The sequence below is a fragment of the Tachypleus tridentatus genome, chromosome 10, assembly GCF_004210375.1.
Source record: "Tachypleus tridentatus isolate NWPU-2018 chromosome 10, ASM421037v1, whole genome shotgun sequence".
Taxonomy (NCBI): Eukaryota; Metazoa; Arthropoda; class Merostomata; order Xiphosura; family Limulidae; genus Tachypleus; species Tachypleus tridentatus.
Genome location: NC_134834.1, coordinates 95,151,981 through 95,165,958, shown reverse-complemented (window position 1 = coordinate 95,165,958; position 13,978 = coordinate 95,151,981). Strand labels below are relative to the sequence as shown.

At 35.7% G+C, this 13,978-nt stretch overlaps 1 protein-coding gene across 2 annotated transcripts in view; it reads right to left on the bottom strand.

Moving 5' to 3' along the window:
• The window catches only part of LOC143229905 (putative 3',5'-cyclic phosphodiesterase pde-5), a 120,896-nt gene extending 111,794 nt beyond the window's left edge, over positions 1-9,102 (bottom strand). For both annotated transcript variants that reach the window (XM_076462771.1, XM_076462773.1), the window contains exon 1: positions 8,954-9,102. The gene's annotated coding sequence lies outside the window, so the exon portion shown is untranslated. The remainder of the gene's footprint in view (positions 1-8,953) is intronic.
• Between the last annotated feature and the right edge of the window lie 4,876 nt (positions 9,103-13,978).

The following is a 13,978-nucleotide window of genomic DNA, read 5'->3' as shown; positions in this document are numbered from 1 at the left end:
ATCCAGTGTATCTGTGTGCTGTCCCTCATTCTCGCTGCATAATATTATGCGTACTTGTCACAATACGTTCTTCAAGTGTAAATGAGCTTACATCGGCCATATTTCTCTGAGAAAAAAGAAACAAGTTTATAATACATGCGTAACTGCATATAACATAATAACATATGGATGGGTAGGGACTTACGGGCCGCCCTGTACAATAAAATAAATACGTTTTATTGTAAAATATAATTTTCTTTCCTACTGGTCTGTAGTACTACCCTTAGGGTACAAGTATCTTTATTGTTAGTACAACTTTTGTGTAACTGAAACAGGTGAAATTTTTAAGTTGTTTTATTTTTTGGGGGATAGGCTATTCTGTCGTGTGTGTTGGAGAGTGCGTGCATTATTTGGAAGAATCAGTGAGATATCTTATATAAAAAAAACCCTCAGTAACCAACATCCCCTATCTCCACCTCCTCTCTTTCTCTTTTCATAAGAATAATACCCTGCGAAGGACAGTTCATTTGTGGAGGTTAACCCTTACAAGGCTTATTACACTTGCGAAGGACAGTTCATTTGTGGAGGTTAACCCTTCCAAGGCTTATTACACTTGCGAAGGACAGTTCATTTGTGGAGGTTAACCCTTCCAAGGCTTATTACACTTGCGAAGGACAGTTCATTTGTGGAGGTTAACCCTTCCAAGGCTTATTACACTTGCGAAGGACAGTTCATTTGTGGAGGTTAACCCTTCCAAGGCTTATTATACTTGCGAAGGACAGTTCATTTGTTGAGGTTAACCCTTCCAAGGCTAATTACACCTGCCGCCAACTGAAGTGTTAATGTAACAACCTGCACTTTCACTCTTGAAATGACTGAGATAGTTATTTAACACATAACAAGAGAAGATTACTAGCTTGATGTAATCGATACACTTACTTGGGTTTACAATATTAAATAAAGAGCCTTACAAGGAAGGTGAACGTATATTTTCAACTGTTATAACGTAAAACCCACTAGGTCGTTTTATTTTCAACGACTAAAAGCATGAATGTGTTATAGTTCGTTCCTACAGTCACCTCATGATGTTTACACGTGTTCAACACAGTTCTTCCTTACACCTGTTTATTGAGTTACCACATCTCGTGCGTTACATGGCAGTTCTTAGAAAACAGGTGGAACAAATGTTCTACGTCATTGTTTTATGCTAACATAGCTGTTGTTATTAGTGATCTCGTGCTTATAGAAACACGTAGTTATTCATGATTACGTAAGATTTTCACAGTACAAAACTTAATACGGACGATCAGTCAGCAGGCTACCCAACTTAAACACAAACTGCATGTATTGTAAGTGAATCAACTTGACTGGATTTGTCAAAAATTAAATACACTCGTTTCAGCTCGTATCATATAAAATGAAAACAATACTCTCCACATGTTTAAAAATGTTTTTTTTCAACACCTTAATGTATATTAATTCCAATGAAACGCATCAGATTTCCTTATCCAACAATTATTAACAATTATTATTATCCATAATAATATTATTATTATTTACTGTCATGTCCGGGTCACCATTTTAATGACCCGGCATGGCCAAGTGTGTTAAGGCGTTTGACTCGTAATCCGAGGGTCGCAGGTTCGAATCCCAGTAGCACCAAATATGCTCGCCCTTTCAGCCGTGGGGGCGTTATTATGTTACGGTTAATCCCACTATTCGTTGGTAAAAGAGTAGTTCAAGAGTTGGCGGTGGGTGGTGATGACTAGCTGCCTTCCCTCTATCCTTACACTGCTAAATTAGAGACGGCTAGCGCAAATAACTCTCGTGTAGCTTTGTGCGAAATTCAAAAACAAAATTAGTATTTACCTTCTAAGTCATCCAACTTTTACTAGTTTTGTAGAGACAAGTGAAATGAGGTTATACTAAAGTTCTAAATATCACATTCATGATACATGAATTCGAAAAACGTGGAAAATCAAAACCATAAATATGAATAAGTGGAAAATAAGGTCACTGTGATCGTAAATTTGAACTACACATAACAAAGGAACTATAGAGCAGAGTAGAGAAGGGGTGGGAAGCCAGGTTTCGTTTGTATTGAATTTCGCGCAAAGCTGCACGAGGACTATCTGTGCTAGCCATCTCTAATTTAGCAGTGTAAGGATAGAGGGAAGGCAGCTAGTCATCACCACCCACCGCCAACTCTTGCGCTACTCTTTTACCAACGAATAGTGGGATTGACCGTCACATTATAATGCCCCCACGGCTGAAAGGGCGAGCATGTTTGGCGCGAACCCGCGACCCTCAGATTACGAGTCGCACGCCTTAACACGCTTGGCCATGCCGGGCCTACTGTTATTTCTGAGATGAGCCATTAATGGCATTGTAATCAAAATTGGGTGATAATTTAATCAGTGTAATCGATTATCAAAAACGCTGAGATTATCTAACCTAATCTATAAAACACAACGTTTTTATTATCTGACAAGAACAAATAGTAGAGATAATAGCTCGATGTTGATCAGTAACACGAAGCTCGTCCCTGGTAAACATCCCTGGTAGGTCTGGATATCTTAATTCAGGGCATAACTTTTCTCCGTTCTAAAGTAAAGAATTTCCTCCCTGTAATTTTAATATTTCATACTGTATGTTGTAAAGTATTTAATTTAATATTTAATATTTAATCAGTACTGGGGTATAAGATAATTGTATTGGTCTAATAATTATTATAATAAGCAAGTCAAGTGCATGCGCAACTGTGAAACTTAAACTCTCACGATTACATTTATGTAATAAAGGTCACACATAAAGATATCCTAAATTGCTTTAACGCTAATCATAGCTTATATTACTCTTGTTACTGTTCAAAACTGAAAACTGCAGAAGTTCTGGATAATAAAGTGCTGTAATTAAGACACTTCAAACTGCGCCACCTACCTCCAAAATAAATAGACACACAAAAAATAAAATAAATAAATATCAGTTAAACAAGTTTTAATTTTCGTTGTTACCATATTTTAAAACGATCTTCTTCAAGTGTGGTTGTGGTGCTGATGGTAAATAACAAAAGTATTTAATTAAGAAAATAAATTACTGGTTAAAACCTACATTATTCAAATAATTCTTAAAACACGACATCTATTTTTATGAGGATGGGCGGACACGTAGCTTGGGAAACAAAATTCGGCAATTTAAGGTATATTTACTAGCATTGTTATTTTCGTGATTTCAACCACGGCTACAAATGGTCTTATGAATGTCGTATTTAGAGGTGTTCAGGATTTTACTACACGTCTATTAAACCTATGCATAATATGAATGAATTCAAAAATAATTTTTCTTTTGTTGAGTTTTCAAAGTTTCTCTACAGATAATTGTGAAAGCTGACCTTAATTTTGAAGTTGGTTGGGTTTGAATTTCGCGCAAAGCTACACGAGGGTTATCTACGCTAGCCGTCTCTAATTTAGCAGTGTAAGACTAGAGGGCAGGCAGCTGGTCATCACTACCCACCGCCAACTCTTGGGCTACTCTTTTACCAAAGAATAGTGGGATTGACCGTCACTTTATAACGCCTCCACAGCTGAAAGGGCGAGCATGTTTGGTGTTACGGGGATTCGAACCCGCGACCCTCGAATTACGAATCGAGTCGTGCCAGGCCAGACAAGAGGGAAGACAGCTAATTAAAATCCTACTTCGCCTACGTTTGATCTACTCTTTAACAACGGCTATTGTCATTAATTGTATCATTATAACCCTCCTATGGTTGAAAGGGTGAGTATGTTTGGTTACGAGTTCTGATTGCTATGTCGTTTGATGATCGGTCTATTTTTGTTCCTTGTCTCCCCATAATGGCACAGTGGTATGTTTGCGGACTCACACCGGTAAAAAGTGGGTTTCGATACCCGTGGTGGGCAGAGCACAGATAGTCCGTTGGGTAGCTTTGTACTTAATTCCTAACAAACCCCTAATTTGAATTTTATTTATTAAACTATACAACTAACACGTGCATAAATAGATTTTACTGTAAGTACACAGTAAAGAGCAGTGAAAAAAATGTACAGATGAATAAAAATCAAATAAATAATTGTTGATGACGAGAAACCCATAAAAAATTGTTGCAGTGTATGTTAGGTGATTAATAAATACAGATATAAAGATGTTCCTTTAATATATAATAATAATTCCACTAAATTCCAGAAGGAACATAGAGCCGCAAACACTGCGGTTTTTGTAACAGGCTGTTTTTCAAGTGAGTAGGTTAGCCTACTGCACAACCCCCAACCTGGAGGACAATTTCTCAGCCCACCGAGGGGAATCAAACACCTGATTTTAGCGTTATATATCCGGATACATACCGCTGGACTAGCGGGGTGCAAGGTGTTCCTTTCCATTGGTTTAATTTTGGGTTTAATTGTATAATTAGGGCTTCTTTGATTTCGCCTTTGTTTACATTTGTTTCACTACTTAATATCAGAATGTTTTCTATTGTGTTTATTTGATCTGTAGTGTTGAGAAACGTGCGAAGGCGTTTTTTGTGTTATTTGAATCTGGTTTCCATTTTTTTCTGCTTATTACTCCAATACAGAAGTCGTGGCAGTTGTTGCATTGTATTTTATTATGTTGGTGTGGTGTTTGTCAGAGTAGTTCTTACATAGTATGGACTTTGGTTTTGTAATAAATTTGGTGTTTACTGGAATGTTGTGTTTTGCTACAAGTTTGTGTTGTTTTTCTTTTCCAAATGTTGGTTACTTGTTTGCTGATGTCGGGAACATATGGTATGCAGCAGTGTAAGGTTTTATAGTTTGTTGTATCTTTGGATTCATTGTTGTTTATTGTGGTCTAAGTGTGTGCGTGTAATTTTTTCTACTGTTTTTTTGAGGAAATTTGTTGATGTTGATGAAGCGTTGTTTTATTTTATTGATTTCATCGTTAATTTTATCAGGTTAACATAGTTTTGTGGCTGTATTTATTTGGTTTCTTAATATATTGAGTTTTGTTTTGTTTCATGTGCTGAGTCCCAGAGAATGTATAATCCAGTATGGGTTATTTTTTGTGGATTTCTATTCTGAATTGTGTATCAGTTCTAGTGATCTTGAGGTTAAGAAATGCTATTTGGTTAGTTTTTTCCTGTTCACAGGTGAACTTAATGTTGGGGTGCATCGAGTTAACATGATTGAAAAAACTAAGTGTGTGTTCTGTAGATGTGAATCCATCCGCATACCTATACCTGTATAGTGGTGGGTGTAAGGCTGAATTGAGCGCTTGAGATTCAATCTGTGTTATAAACATGTTGGCTAGAACTGGTGATATGGGATTCCCCATACTTAGGCCATTTATTTGTAGGCAGTTTTGGTTATTGAGCATAAAGTTAGTTTTGGTGGTAGTGAATTTTATAAGGGTTGCTAATTGGCTGCTGGGGATGCGTATCAATGGGTTGGGGTCTTGGATATAAAGTTCTAAAGCTATCTTGTAGGCTTAGGTAGTTGGGACTTCTATGAAGAGGGAGATTACATGAAAACTGACCATAAGGCTTTATGATTTAGTTGATTAAGAATATATTTAAAGTTAAAAGAGTCTTTGAAAAAGGAGCCGACTGATGTTACATATTTAGTAAATACCCACGCTGTGTATTTACAAAGGTTATGGTTGAATGATCCATAGGTGGACATTATGGGTCGTAGTAGACAATCAGGCTTGTGAGGTTTGGATGTGCTGTATAGTTATGGTGTACGTGAGTCGGTATTCCGTAAGTAAGAATAAATATTTTCTGAGATTGTGTTGGGTTTGTTTTTTTCATTTGTAGTAGTATTTTGTTTATTTTGTTTTCATGTGTTTTTGTTGGATTTTGAGTGTATTGATTTAAATTTGTTTGTATCTGATAAGATGCTATTCATTTCTTGGATGTAGTCATTTGTGTTTATTATAACTATAGCATTGTCTTTATCTGCTATTTTAGAATTTTGATTATATTGTCTCGTGTCAGGTTGTTTCTAAATTAATAACTTTCCGTGTGAGGTTGTTTTTTAATTTTCCTTTCTGTGAAATTGTGTTGATGGTTTTGTGTGATAATTCTTTGAAAAAGTTGTTTAAGATACTGGTTTGAGGGAAGATAAATGTTTTCAGTTCTATCTGGAAATACAGGTTGTTGGTTTTCGATGGAATTGATGTGGTGGTTGTTTTCCGTTGTTTTGTTGGTATTTTCGGTTTGTGTTGAATGGATCACCAGTCTTCTAGTTAGGGCTTCCACACAGGCTTCCATTTCGACGGATGTTACATTTCTAGGTGTTACTGGAAATTTGAGTCCTTTGTTAAGCAGATGTATCTGTGAATTGTTTAATTTTCGGTCGGATCTGTTAATTATGAGGTTGGGCGATGGTTCGTTGTGTAGGCGTCTTTTTTGTTATTGACACCTTACTTTATCTAGTTTTCTGTTGTTTGCACTTTAGTTTATTTAGTTTTTGCTGTTGGCACCTTAGTTTATCTAGTTTTTCATTGTGGCGGATCTATTCCTGTATTTTCTTCCTTCATTGCATGAAAACCTTTCACTAATATCTAATTTTCATCCTGCTCTAGTAACTGAGCCTGGCATGGCCAAGTGGTTAAGGCACTCGACTCGTAATCCGAGGGTCGCGGGTTTGAATCCCCGTCACATCAAGCATGGTGTTGACTAGCTCCCTTTCCTTTAGTCTTACACTGCTAAATTAGGAACGGCTAGTGCAGATAGTCCTCGTGTAGCTTTTGGCAAAATTCAAACCAAACCTAATAGCTATTAAATCATTTTTAGCTGCTTCAATAAACTTCGTTTTCTCATTATTATATATACATATAGTTGTTATTACACTTTTGTTTTACTATTCTTTATAATTTGTTTTCTCAAACATTCACTTCTCTTTTTCCATTCTTACATTCACCACATCCTTCCTTATCCTCAAGATTCTCTCTCCTCTTACACTTCTTTAAATGTTCTTGTAATTCATCCTTTTTCTTTACTTCCATTTTATTCTTTCTTTCTTTATCACTTTAACAAGTTTATTCCTTTTTTACTGCCCCCCAATTGGTCAGGGATAATTTTACGGACTTGCAGTTTTAAAACTAGAAGCTCCATTTCTCAGTATGCATCGACCATTGTGTAGTTTTGTTAAAACAACAATATACTATATTTCTTCTAATACAATATTCTGCAGATAGCTGGATTCCTTTCATTGTTTCTCCAAAATATTTCTGCCTTCCTTTTCTCTTTCAAAATTCACTCCTAAAGTCTAGGTCATCTTCCTTCTAGGACCATTGAAAGAACGTTCACGTCGATGTCCTAAGAATCATAATCCCCTTAGACTGTTCGTCTTATAACTACCACCCATCATAACATTATCAACGATACAGCACAAGACCAACGTAAGTATCAGTATCACCAGGAAAGTGTACCCTTGTAGATGTCATTGCAACCATGAAATTGTGCTCTTGTACATTGCAGTGGTAATATGAAAGTGGTACCTTGTCAACATGAAAATAGGCTCATGTGGACGTCAAGGTCAACATGAAAGTGAGCCATTATCAGGACTGGCACTGACAGTTACATCTGCCGACGTCAAGGGGGTTCTCTTCAAGAAAGAAATATACAACATAAAATGGTCGGTGTACACAACAAGAACTTTCCTTATTTTATTAACCATATATATTCTTGTTGCTTCCTCTACCTGAAATTCTTTTATTCTTAAGATTACTGTCTGTATCTTCCAATGCACAAAATTATTCTATTTAAAATCTATAAATACAAACTTATCTATTCCACTTCTATTATATATTCTTTCCTACCTTTATTTAGCACAATTCTAGCTCAGGTTTTAAATACTTCATCATTTTCAATAACTAATTGTATTTCTTGTCACCATTCTATATTTCCTACAACAACCCGTCATGGCTAGGTGGTTAAGGCGCTCCACTCGTTACCTAAGGGTCGCGGATTCGAATCCTCGACACACTAAACATACTCACCCTTTCAGCCATGGGGCGTTATAATGTGACGGTCAATCCCACTATTCGTTGGTAAAAGAGTAGCCCAAGAGCTGACGGTGCGTGGTGATAACTAGCTGCCTTCCATCTAGTCTTACACTGGTAGATTAGGGACAGTTAGCGCAAATAGCCCTCGCGTAGCTTCGTGCGAAATTCGAAAACAATTTTCTATATCAAAGATATTTATTTTTCATCTTGTCTATTTATTTCTTTGCTTCCCGATTAACTTGATTAATACCAACCACAACTCTCAATATGTATTCTAATTTATTTCATATAGTTGGAAATTGTATTATTTTTTCTTTCCTTATTCAGTGATCTTTTCAGATTAATATAAAACTTCTAATTTATTAAATACCTTTTTTTAACTTCTTCCAAATGTTTACTTAAATGGTTACCTAGTTTCAGTAAACTAAATATTTTTCTTTCGCTCTCTAATTTTGCTATTTTCATCGTTTTCTTATGTGTTTGTCACTCTTACGTAGGCTGCTTCTAATAAGCTCTTTTCAAGCACCCATTGTTCAGTTACGTTTTACAACACGTATTTTATGTTTTCAATTTCTGACTTCTTATTCCTTATTCTGTATTCTTGAAATTATACTGCTTTACTTATTCAATATTTTTGATAACATTCCGGAAACACGTACTAATTGCTTAGACACCATGTTAGAGGTGTTGTCTTCAGTAATAATTACAAATGTCATATATGCTAAAACAAAACCCGTTTCGAAAAAGTGATAAATCATAACAGTAAGTATCCTACTATTAATATTTATATCGAGATGATATGTACGCTATTTTGGTAAATGTCTAGCGATATTTTTCTTTCTACTGGTATTACGGTAACTGAAACGTAATGTTAAGATGTCTGATAGTTGTAATGTTAACAACTAACGCTTAGAACCATTTGAAATCCTGCCGCTAGAAGTATTATCTGGTAACTGATTTTAAATATCCCTACCTGTATTGTGACTGTTGACTCAGACAAGATTTTAAATCTCCAGTAAGCTTAACGCAAGGAATCAGAACTGCTTTATCAAACAAACAAGACGATCCTCCTACCAACGACATGTACTAACCTTCGTTTGCTTTACTCTGTTGTAATAATACAAGGTACGTGGTTTCACGTGAGAACTGCGCACGTGCATGCATGCTACACCAAACAAGCTCCTGTGATCAAATGTTTAAGCAAAATTGGGAAATAGAAATCGGTCGTTTTTGTTTTCAATATGAAACGCACAGACTGAAGCCAAATCTTGACGAAATGGAACACACGCTCAAAAACAACTCAAATTTTACTCCGCAAAATATTACTTTTCAACGTAATCTTAGCACGTGACTGGATATTCGCGTTGCATGTTTCGAATTTCTACGCAATTACAATATCCTAGATTCTAAATGGGGGAAGAGATATCAGAGTATTTCATATGTAAATAAGGAAAACAATTAACAAAGTATTTCAGATTTAAACGAGGGAAGATATATCAGAGTATTTCAGACAAATTTGTAACAGTTGTCTGTTTTGCTAAAAGATATTAGTGGACTGTTATAGCACTGATAAAATCAATTTTCAACTGTTACGTCTGTGCAGTTATATAAGATAAACATATATATCATTGGATTGGTGGTATGTCCAAAGAGTCTTTTAGCAAGTAATTTTCTGTAGGCAGTTCAGTTATAAATTTCTGGAATGAACCCGACCAGACAACCTTTTTATAACACCAACGTTTAAAGGACTTCAGAAATTCCGAGCTTAATAGTTGAGTAAAGCATACAATGGTAAGAACCTGTTAACATTTCGTTCGTATATCTTTCAAACCACAACCCTAGTAAAATTCTCAACACCACCGATCTTTGTTCTTGTTTTTCTTATTAATGTTAAATTATGAGTTGTAACATGGTACGTCATGTATACGTGTAAGGTAAAAAGAGGGTTGAATAGCCGTATAATAAGATGAATAGCCGTATAATAAGAGATGTGCAGGTATTACGTCTGCAATGGTCTATCCGTGTATATCACGCAGCGAGGTTTACAACACCTGGCTTATCTGTTAATTCTGTTACTTGTTTTTTCACAAAGTAATTTATAGCATGTTGGTAACTATATTAGATCACAAGTATCTTTTGAGATGGAGTGACAAATGCCGTCTCTCAGAAATCTTGGTATTAGGTTGTCCAGAAATAAATGTCGTTTTTTAACTTCGAAGTTTGGATAAGTATAAATCAGCGTTGTAAAACATGCTTTAATCAAGGTAAGCACCTTTGCTTCAACACACTTTTGCCAACGTGTAACGATGCTGTTTGTGCCCATGCTGTAGAAATCAGAGTTTCTATGGTCAATGAACTCCATGAAAGCTTTCACTGCAGCTGCACGGTTCTGAAACCGTTTATTCTTCCAAAAGTTGTCAAAAGTGCTTGAAAAAAAATGAAAATCTGTAGTAGAAAAGTCTGGAGAATAAAGTGCATAGCAGAACCTCGATTCCAAATTCGTTCAATCTTTGGAGCGTCATCCTTGACAGGTCTCATGACACCGATTTTGTTGATCTTCAGTCAGCTCGTACGGAAATCATTTATCCGATTTTTCGTCTTACCAGTTGCAGTTAGGTAGTTGGCAATGCTTGATTATCTTGTGCCTAGCTTTTCTACAAGCTTACATACTTTTGTGCGAGGGTCTGTCTCAACTGCTTCCAATAATGTATTTTCATCTAAGGATGGCTTCTTTCCACGACTTTCATCTCTATGTTGAAACCTTTGGAACCAACGCTGAACTGTACGTTCACTAACAAATCCATAGCTGAATGTTTGGTTGATATTGTATGTAGTTTCAGAAGCTTTTCGTCTAAGTTTGAAGTCGTAGAGAAATCACATGAAAGTCCTCCTTGTCCATGCTGCCTTGGGGATGTGAAACTTACTCCGAGTAGAGATGAATCAGTGGACAATTAAGACACCTTGTAAGCAACAAACGTTGGATTAAACCAACCAACCATGAGTTACTCAATATTTAGTTTCTAAATGTCATTGTGAGAATTCTGACATTTATTTTTGGACAACCTAATAGTTTTTATTCGCTTTCCAAAGTTTCTTCGTGCATGTTTATATAGAAATGAGACCACGTTGTGTTGTAAAAGGATATGTTAAGGATGGTTTTGTACTCTTGTAGACACCATAAAATATGTCTCTATTCATGATTTATCATCAAAACTGTTATTTACAGTAGAGAATGGACTGGTACTTCTACATACGTCACAACAATCGGTTTCTATTCGTGATTTATCATCGAAAATTGTTATTACCAGTAGAGAATGGACTGGTACTTCTACATACGTCACAACAATCGGTTTCTATTCATGATTTATCATCGAAAACTGTTATTTCTAGTAGAGAATGGACTGGTACTTCTACATACGTCACAACAATCGGTTTCTCTTCATGATTTATCATCGAAAACTGTTATTTCTAGTAGAGAATGGACTGGTACTTCTACATACGTCACAACAATCGGTTTCTCTTCATGATTTATCATCGAAAACTGTTATTTCTAGTAGAGAATGGACTGGTACTTCTACATACGTCACAACAATCGGTTTCTATTCATGATTTATCATCGAAAACTGTTATTACCAGTAGAGAATGGACTGGTACGTCTACATACGTCACAACAATCGGTTTCTATTCATGATTTATCATCGAAAATTGTTATTACCAGCAGAGAATGGACTGGTACTTCTACATACGTCACAACAATCGGTTTCTATTCATGATTTATCATCGAAAACTGTTATTTCTAGTAGAGAATGGACTGGTACTTCTACATACGTCACAACAATCGGTTTCTATTCATGATTTATCATCGAAAACTGTTATTACCAGTAGAGAATGGACTGGTACGTCTACATACGTCACAACAATCGGTTTCTATTCATGATTTATCATCGAAAATTGTTATTACCAGTAGAGAATGGACTGGTACTTCTACATACGTCACAACAATCGGTTTCTATTCATGATTTATCATCGAAAATTGTTATTACCAGTAGAGAATGGACTGGTACTTCTACATACGTCACAACAATCGGTTTTTATTCATGATTTATCATCGAAAATTGTTATTACCAGTAGAGAATGGACTGGTACGTCTACATACGTCACAACAATCGGTTTCTATTTATGATTTATCATCGAAAATTGTTATTACCAGTAGAGAATGGACTGGTACTTCTACATACGTCACAACAATCGGTTTCTATTCATGATTTATCATCGAAAATTGTTATTACCAGTAGAGAATGGACTGGTACGTCTACATACGTCACAACAATCGGTTTCTATTCATGATTTATCATCGAAAATTGTTATTACCAGTAGAGAATGGACTGGTACGTCTATATACGTCACAACAATCGGTTTCTATTCATGATTTATCATCGAAAATTGTTATTACCAGTAGAGAATAGACTGGTACTTCTACATACGTCACAAAAATCGGTTTTTATTCATGATTTATCATCGAAAATTGTTATTGCCAGTAGAGAATGGACTGGTACGTCTACATACGTCACAACAATCGGTTTCTATTCATGATTTATCATCGAAAATTGTTGTGCCAGTAGAGAATGGACTGGTACTTCTACATACGTCACAACAATCGGTTTCTATTCATGATTTATCATCGAAAATTGTTATTACCAGTAGAGAATGGACTGGTACGTCTACATACGTCACAACAATCGGTTTCTATTCATGATTTATCATCGAAAACTGTTATTACCAGTAGAGAATGGACTGGTACGTCTACATACGTCACAACAATCGGTTTCTATTCATGATTTATCATCGAAAATTGTTATTACCAGTAGAGAATGGACTGGTACTTCTACATACGTCACAACAATCGGTTTCTATTCATGATTTATCATCGAAAATTGTTATTACCAGTAGAGAATGGACTGGTACTTCTACATACGTCACAACAATCGGTTTCTATTCATGATTTATCATCGAAAACTGTTATTTCTAGTAGAGAATGGACTGGTACTTCTACATACGTCACAACAATCGGTTTCTATTCATGATTTATCATCGAAAACTGTTATTTCTAGTAGAGAATGGACTGGTACTTCTACATACGTCACAACAATCGGTTTCTATTCATGATTTATCATCGAAAACTGTTATTACCAGTAGAGAATGGACTGGTACGTCTACATACGTCACAAAAAATCGGTTTCTATTCATGATTTATCATCGAAAATTGTTATTACCAGTAGAGAATGGACTGGTACTTCTACATACGTCACAACAATCGGTTTCTATTCATGATTTATCATCGAAAACTGTTATTTCTAGTAGAGAATGGACTGGTACTTCTACATACGTCACAACAATCGGTTTCTATTCATGATTTATCATCGAAAACTGTTATTACCAGTAGAGAATGGACTGGTACGTCTACTTACGTCACAACAATCGGTTTCTATTCATGATTTATCATCGAAAATTGTTATTACCAGTAGAGAATGGACTGGTACGTCTACATACGTCACAACAATCGGTTTCTATTCATGATTTATCATCGAAAATTGTTATTACCAGTAGAGAATGGACTGGTACTTCTACATACGTCACAACAATCGGTTTCTATTCATGATTTATCATCGAAAATTGTTATTACCAGTAGAGAATCGACTGGTACTTCTACTTACGTTACAACAATCGGTTTCTATTCATGATTTATCATCGAAAATTGTTATTACCAGTAGAGAATGGACTGGTACTTCTACATACGTCACAACAATCGGTTTCTATTCATGATTTATCATCGAAAATTGTTATTACCAGTAGAGAATGGACTGGTACGTCTACATACGTCACAACAATCGGTTTCTATTCATGATTTATCATCGAAAATTGTTATTACCAGTAGAGAATGGACTGGTACTTCTACATACGTCACAACAATCGGTTTCTATTCATGATTTATCATCGA